This window comes from Triticum dicoccoides, chromosome 6B, assembly GCF_002162155.2.
Source record: "Triticum dicoccoides isolate Atlit2015 ecotype Zavitan chromosome 6B, WEW_v2.0, whole genome shotgun sequence".
NCBI lineage: Eukaryota > Viridiplantae > Streptophyta > Magnoliopsida > Poales > Poaceae > Triticum > Triticum dicoccoides.
In genome coordinates, this window is record NC_041391.1 from 16,750,332 (window position 1) to 16,757,903 (window position 7,572).

Below are 7,572 nucleotides of genomic sequence, written 5' to 3' on the forward strand. Positions count from 1 at the left end.
ATAGTAGTAGAAGTAATAGTTGGCGAGACAACTTCATGGAGACACGATGATGGAGATCATGATGATGGAGATCATGGTGTCATGCCGCTGACGATGATGATCATGGAGCCCCGAAGATGGAGATCAAAAGAAGCAAAATGATATTGGCCATATCATGTCACTTTTTGATTGCATGTGATGTTTATCATGTTTATGCATCTTATTTTCTTAGAACGACGGTAGTAAATAAGATGATCCCTCATTAAAATTTCAAGAAAGTGTTCCCCCTAACTGTGCACCGTTGTGAAAGTTTGTTGTTTCGAAGCACCACATGATGATCGGGTGTGATAGATTCTAACGTTCGCATACAATGGGTGTAAGCCAGATTTACACACACGAAACAGTTAGGTTAACTTGACGAGCCTAGCATGTACAGACATGGCCTCGGAACACAAGAGACCGAAAGGTCGAGCATGAGTCGTATAGTGGATACGATCAACATGAAGATGTTCACCGATGATGACTAGTCCGTCTCACGTGATGATCGGACACGGCCTAGTTGACTCGGATCATGTAATCACTTAGATGACTAGAGGGATGTCTATCTGAGTGGGAGTTCATTAGATGAACTTAATTATCCTGAACATAGTCAAAAGCCCTTTGCAAATTATGCCATAGCTCGCGCTTTGGTTCTACTGTTTTAGATATGTTCCTAGAGAAAATATAGTTGAAAGTTGACAGTAGCAATTATGCGGACATTAGAAGGCTTATGTCCTTAATGCACCGCTCGGTGTGCTGGACCTCGAACGTGGTCTGTGGATGTTGCGAACATCTGACATACACGTTTTGATGACTACATGATAGTTCGGTAATGTTAAACGGTTTAGAATTGAGGCACCGAAGACGATTTCGAAATGCCACGGAACATATGAGATGTTCCAAGGGCTGAAATTGGGATTTCAGGCTCGTGCCCACGTCAAGAGGTATAAGACCTCCGCGAGCTTCTTAGCCTACAAACTAAGGGAGAAATGCTCAATCGTTGAGCTTGTACTCAGATTGTCTGGGTACAACAATCACTTGAATCGAGTGGGAGTTAATCTTCCAGATGAGATAGTGATGTTTCTCCAAAGACATTGGCACCAAGCTACTAGAGCTTCATGATGAACTATACCATATCAGGGATAGATATGATGATCCTTGAGATATTCACAATGTTTGGCACCGCGAAAGTAGAAATCAAGAAGGAACATCAATTGTTGATGGTTAGTGAAACCACTAGTTTCAAGAAGGGCAAGGGCAAAAATGGGATACTTCATGAAACGGCAAATCAGCTGCTTCTCTAGTGAAGAAACCCAAGGATGAACCCAAACCCGAGACTAAGTGCTTCTGTAATAAGGGGAACAGCCACTGGAGCAGAATTACCCTAGATACTTGGTAGTTGAGAAGGCTGCCAAGGTCGATAGAAGTATATTGGATATACATTACGTTAATGTGTACTTTACTAGTACTCCTAGTAGCACCAGGGTATTAGATACCGGTTCGGTTGCTAAGTGTTAGTAACTCGAAATAAAAGCTACGAAATAAACGGAGACCAGCTAAAGGTGAGCTGACGATATGTGTTGGAAGTGTTTCCAAGGTTGATGTGATCAAGCATCGCACGCTCCCTCTACCATCGAGATTGGTGTTAAACCTAAATAATTGTTATTTGGTGTTTGCGTTGAGCATAGACATGATTGGATTATGTCTATCGCAATACGGTTATTCATTTAAGGAGAATAATGGTTACTCTGTTTTATTTGAATAATACCTTCAATGGTCTTGCACCTAAAATGGATGGTTTATTGAATCTCGATCGTAGTGATACACATGTTCATGCCAAAAGATATAAGATAGTAATGATAGTAACACCTACTTGTGGCACTGCCATGTAAGTCACATTGGTATAAAACGCATGAAGAAGCTCCATGTTGATGGATCTTTGGACTCACTCGTTTTTGAAAAGTTTGAGACAGGCGAACCATGTCTATTGGTGTATATGCATGAAGAAACTCCATGCAAATGAACCATTTGGACTCACTTGATTTTGAATCACTTGAGACATGCAAATCATACCACATGGGCAAGATGACTGAAAGCCTCGTTTTCAGTAAAATGGAAAAACATAGCAACTTGTTGAAAGTAATACATTTTGATGTGTGCAGTCCAATGAGTGCTGAGGCATGCAATGAATATCATTATGTTCTTACTTCACAGATGATTTCAGTAGATGTTGAGTATATTTACTTGATGAAACACAAGTCTGAATTATTGAATGGTTCAAGTAATTTTAGAGTGAAGTTGAAGATCATCGTGATAAGAGGATAAAATGTCTATGATATGATCATAGAGATGAGTATCTGAGTTACGAGCTTTGGCACGCAATTAAGACATTGTGGAATTGTTTCACAATTAATACCGCCTGGAACACCATAGTGTGACGGTGTGTCCGAACATCATAGTTGCACCCTATTGGATATGGTGCGTACCATGATGTATCTTATCCAGTTACCACTATCATTGATGGGTTAGGCATTAGAGACAACCACACTCACTTTAATAAGGCACCACGTAATTCCGTTGAGACGACACCGTTTGAACTATGGTTTGGAGAAACCTAAGTTGCCGTTTCTTGAAAGTTTGGGGCTGCGACGCTTATGTGAAAAAGTTTCATCGTGATAAGCTCGAACCCAAAACGGATAAATGCATCTTCATAGGACACCCAAAAACAGTTGGGTATACCTCCTATTTCAGATCCGGAAGCAAAAGGATTGTTTCTAGAAACGGGTCCTTTCTCGAGGAAAAGTTTCTCTCGAAAGAATTGAGTGGGAGGATGGTGGAGACTTGATGAGGTTGTTGAACCATCACTTCAACTAGTGTGTAGCAGGGCACGGGAAGTTGTTCCTGTGGCACCTACACCAATTGAAGTAGAAGCTTATGATAGTGATCATGAAACTTCGGATCAAGTCACTACCAAACCTCGTAGGTCGACAAGGATGCGTACTGCTTCAGAGTGGTACGTAATCCTGTCTTGGAGGTCATGTTGCTAGACAACAATGAACCTATGAGCTATGGAGAAGCGATGGTGGGTCCGAATTCCGACAAATGGCTCGAGGCCATAAAGTCCGAGAGAGGATCCATGTATGAAAACAAAGTGTAGACTTTGGCAGAACTGCTTGATGGTCGTAAGGCTGTTGGGTACAGATGGATTTTAAAAGGAAGACAGACAATGATGGTAAGTATTACGGAGTTGTCGTTAAGATGTTTTCTGACAAGTTCAAGGAGTTGACTACGGTGAGGCTTTCTCACTCGTAGCGATGCTAAGAGTCTGTTCAAATTGGATTAGCAGTTACTGCATTATTTATGAAATCTTGTAGATAGGATGTCAAAACATTGTTTCCTCAACAATTTTCTTGAGGAAAGGTTGTATGTGATACAACCAGAAGGTTTTGACAATCCTGAAAGACGCTAACAAGTATGCAAAGCTCCAGCAATCCTTCTAAGGACTGGAGTAAGCATCTCGGAGTTGGAATGTACGCTTTGATGAGATGATCAAAGATTTTGGGTTTATACAAAGTTTATGAGAAACTTGTATTTCCAAAGAAGTGAGTGGGAGCACTATAGAATTTCTGATGAGTATATGTTGTTGCCATATTGTTGATCGGGAATGATGTAGAATTTCTGGAAAACATATAGGGTTGTTTGAAAGGTGTTTTTTAATAGAAAACCTGGATTGAGCTGCTAGAACATTGAGCATCAAGATCTATGAGGATAGATCAAAAATGCTAAATGGTACTTCCAAATGAGCACATACCTTGACATGATCTTGAAGGTGTTCAAGATGGATCAGTCAAAGAAGGAGTTCTTGCCTGAGTTGTAAGGTATGAAGTTAAGACTTAAAGCTTGACCACGGCAGAAGAGAGAGAAAGGATGAAGGTCGTCCCCTATGCTTTAGACGTAGGCTCTATAGTATGCTATGTTGTGTACTGCACCGGAAGTGTGCCTTGCCATCAGTCAGTCAAGGGGTACAAGAATGATCCAGGAATGGATCATTGGACAGCGGTCAAAATTGTCCTTGGAGTAAATAAGGACATGTTTCTCGATTATGCAGGTGATAAAGAGTTCGGCGTAAAGGGTTATGTCGATGCAAGCTTTAACACCTATCCGAGTGACTCTGAGTAGCAAACCAGATACGTATAGTGGAGCAACCATTTGGAATAGCTCCAAGTGGAGCGTGGAAGCAACATTTACAATATGACCTAGAGATTTGCGAAGTACATACGGATTTGAATGTTGCAGACCCGTTGACTAAAACCTCTCTCACAAGCAAAACATGATCAAACCCCAGAACTCATTGAGTCTTAATCACATGATGATGTGAACTAGTTTAGTGACACTAGTAAACTCTTTGGATGTTGGTGACATGGCGATGTGACCTGTGAGTGTTAATCACATGGCGATGTGAACTAGATTATTGACTCTAGTGCAAGTGGGAGACTGTTGGAGATATGCCCTAGAGGCAATAATAAATTAGTTATTATTATTATATTCCCTTGTTCATGATAATCGTTTATTATCCATGCTATAATTGTATTGATAGGAAACTCAGATACATGTGTGGGTACATAGACAACACCATGTCCCTAGTAAGCCTCTAGTTGACTAGCTCGTTGATCAATAGATGGTTACGGTTTTCTGACCATGGACATTGGATGTCATTGATAACGGGATCACATCATTAGGAGAATGATGTGATAGACAAGACCCAATCCTAAGCCTAGCACAAAGATCATGTAGTTCGTATGCTAAAGCTTTTCTAGTGTCAAGTATCATTTCCTTAGACCATGAGATTGTGCAACTCCCGGATACCGTAGGAAAGCTTTGGGTGTACCAAACGTCACAACGTAACTGGGTGGCTATAAAGGTACACTATGGGTATCTCCGAAAGTGTCTGTTGGGTTGGCATGAATCAAGACTGGGATTTGTCACTCCGTGTGACGGAGAGGTATCTCTGGGCCCACTCGGTAGGACATCATCATAATGTGCACAATGTGACCAAGGGGTTGATCACGGGATGATGTGTTACGGAACGAGTAAAGAGACTTGCCGGTAACGAGATTGAACAAGGTATCGGGATACCGACGATCGAATCTCAGGCAAGTAATATACCGCTAGACAAAGGGAATTGAATATGGGATTGATTGAGTCCTCGACATCGTGGTTCATCCGATGAGATCATCGTGGAACATGTGGGAGCCAACATGGGTATCCAGATCCCGCTGTTGGTTAATGACCGGAGAACGTCTCGGTCATGTCTGCATGGTTCCCGAACCCGTAGGGTCTACACACTTAAGGTTCGATGATGCTAGGGTTATAGGGAATAGATATACGTGGTTACCAAATGTTGTTCAGAGTCCCGGATGAGATCCTGGACGTCACGAGGAGTTCCAGAATTGTCCAGAAGTAAAGATTTATATATGGGAAGTCCTGTTTTGGTCACCGGAAAAGTTTCGGGTGTTATCGGTAACGTACCGGGACCACCGGGAGGGTCCCGGGGGTCCACCAAGTGAGGACACCGGCCCCAAAGGGATGCATGGGCCAAGTGTGGGAGGGGACCAGCCCCAGGTGGGCTGGTGCCCCCCCCCCCACAAGGGCCCAAGGCGCCTAGGGTTTGGGGAGGGGGCGCCCACCTTGCTTGGGGGGCAAGTTTCCCCCTCTCCCCCCTTTGGCCGCCACCCTAGATGGGTTTTGGGGCTGCTGCACCCCTTGGGGTGGGAACCCTAGAGGGGGCGCAGCCCCCTCCCTCTCCTCTAACTCGCCGTAGATTTGCCATGACACAAAAAATCATCGTCGAATAGGCACATGCCTAATGACGGCCAAATGCGTCGCCCAAAATCAGGCCAGAGCATCACCAAAGTTGCCGAGGGCGCTGCCCGGGAGAAAATCAGCTCATGACTGTTTTCCATCACGGAAAATGACCTTAGGCGGCGTTTTCTGTTCAATCATGAGGATTTTCGTCACAGAAGCACACATTTTGTAGTGAGCACATCGGTGATTGCCTGGCTAGCAAGTCGGCAATGGTTGTGGAGCAAGACGAGAGGAGTCAAGAAGGGCAGGGTGCAGGGATGAGTAGAAATGAATGCTCTGGGTTCGAGGGCTCCGGGGTCGTTTGGGCTCCACATGTAATAGTGCGTGTAGTTGGTTGAGGGTTCCTGTCTTTTTTTCTTCTTTTTATTGTTTTTATTTTTTGGTTTTCTTCTATTTTATATGTAAAATTTTCATTCTATATTTTAATTTATGAAAATTTATTAAAAATTGTGAACATTTAAAAAATATGAATATTTTAAAATTCGTGAATATTTTTAAAGTTCAAATTTATGAACTTTAAATCAAATTTGCGATTTTTTTGAAATCCATGAATTTTTTTAAAAGTCCTGATCTCCCTAGATTTTGAGTGTCTTGGTGTGTCAAGGGCTGTGGGGTCTTTTGGGATCTGCATGTCAGGATGTGTGTGTGTCATTGGTTGATGGTTCCAGTTTTTTCAGCTTTCTTCTCCTTTTGGTTTTTTATTATCATTTTTTCATATTTCAATTCATGAAATTTACTAAAATTAATGTATATATTTTTTAAATATGAATAGTTTTAAAATCCATGAATATTGTTAGAGTTCACTAACATCTTTTGAACTTTGTAAAATTTATTTCAAATTTGTTAATATTTTTGAAATTCTCAAAAATGCTGTTTTTTAATTTGGAATATTAAAAAATCTGAGATTTTTTAAAATCCGTGAACATCTTTTCACTTTATGAACTTTTTAAAAATTAAAAAAATAGTCAGAGAGCGAGTCGAGGTAAGCGAGCGCTAGCATCATGGGCCGGCCCGTGCGAACATTATAGTGGCAATTTCATCGTTTCAACATGGAATATGAATTTCCAAAGGTGCTCACACAACGGCCGCCGGCTTACACCGAGGTCATAATATGTAATGGCATAACCACACACCGAACAACTCTACTCTCCTCTCAGGACAAATATTGTCCCTACCAGCACCCTAGCACGACATACAAAGAAAACGACACTAACAGAATGTAATTAAAATCCAAGACAATGAAGATAAATCCAAAACAAAACAACCAAGCACAACAACCAGCTGGAGAAAAAAAAGACCATTTCCACGAGTGAAGAATGGCGGGGCGTAGCGCGCATTAGTCTCTAGTAGATCCTAACTCCAGACTTTAGGCTTCATAACTGATGGGGGAACACCTATGGGTAGGCCCATAGCTACGAAAGGCCAACCTAAGGCCCATGCCCATGAAGATTACTGCCCGGGAAGATAAGTCAAACAAGGGGTGTCTCATGAGTTGCTAGTGCCTATAGTCGGCTTCAGTTCCCCAGTCGGGCAAGTGTCCTTAGAACATCTCTAACAGACCCCTTATATTGTCCCGACCCGCAAAATAATCGCCGGTTTACGGTTTTGGGCAAAAAAAGTGACCCTTAATTTTATATTTTTTGAGGGGTGCGGTAAATTGCCCCCTTCGACCCGCGAATACAAAGGTTC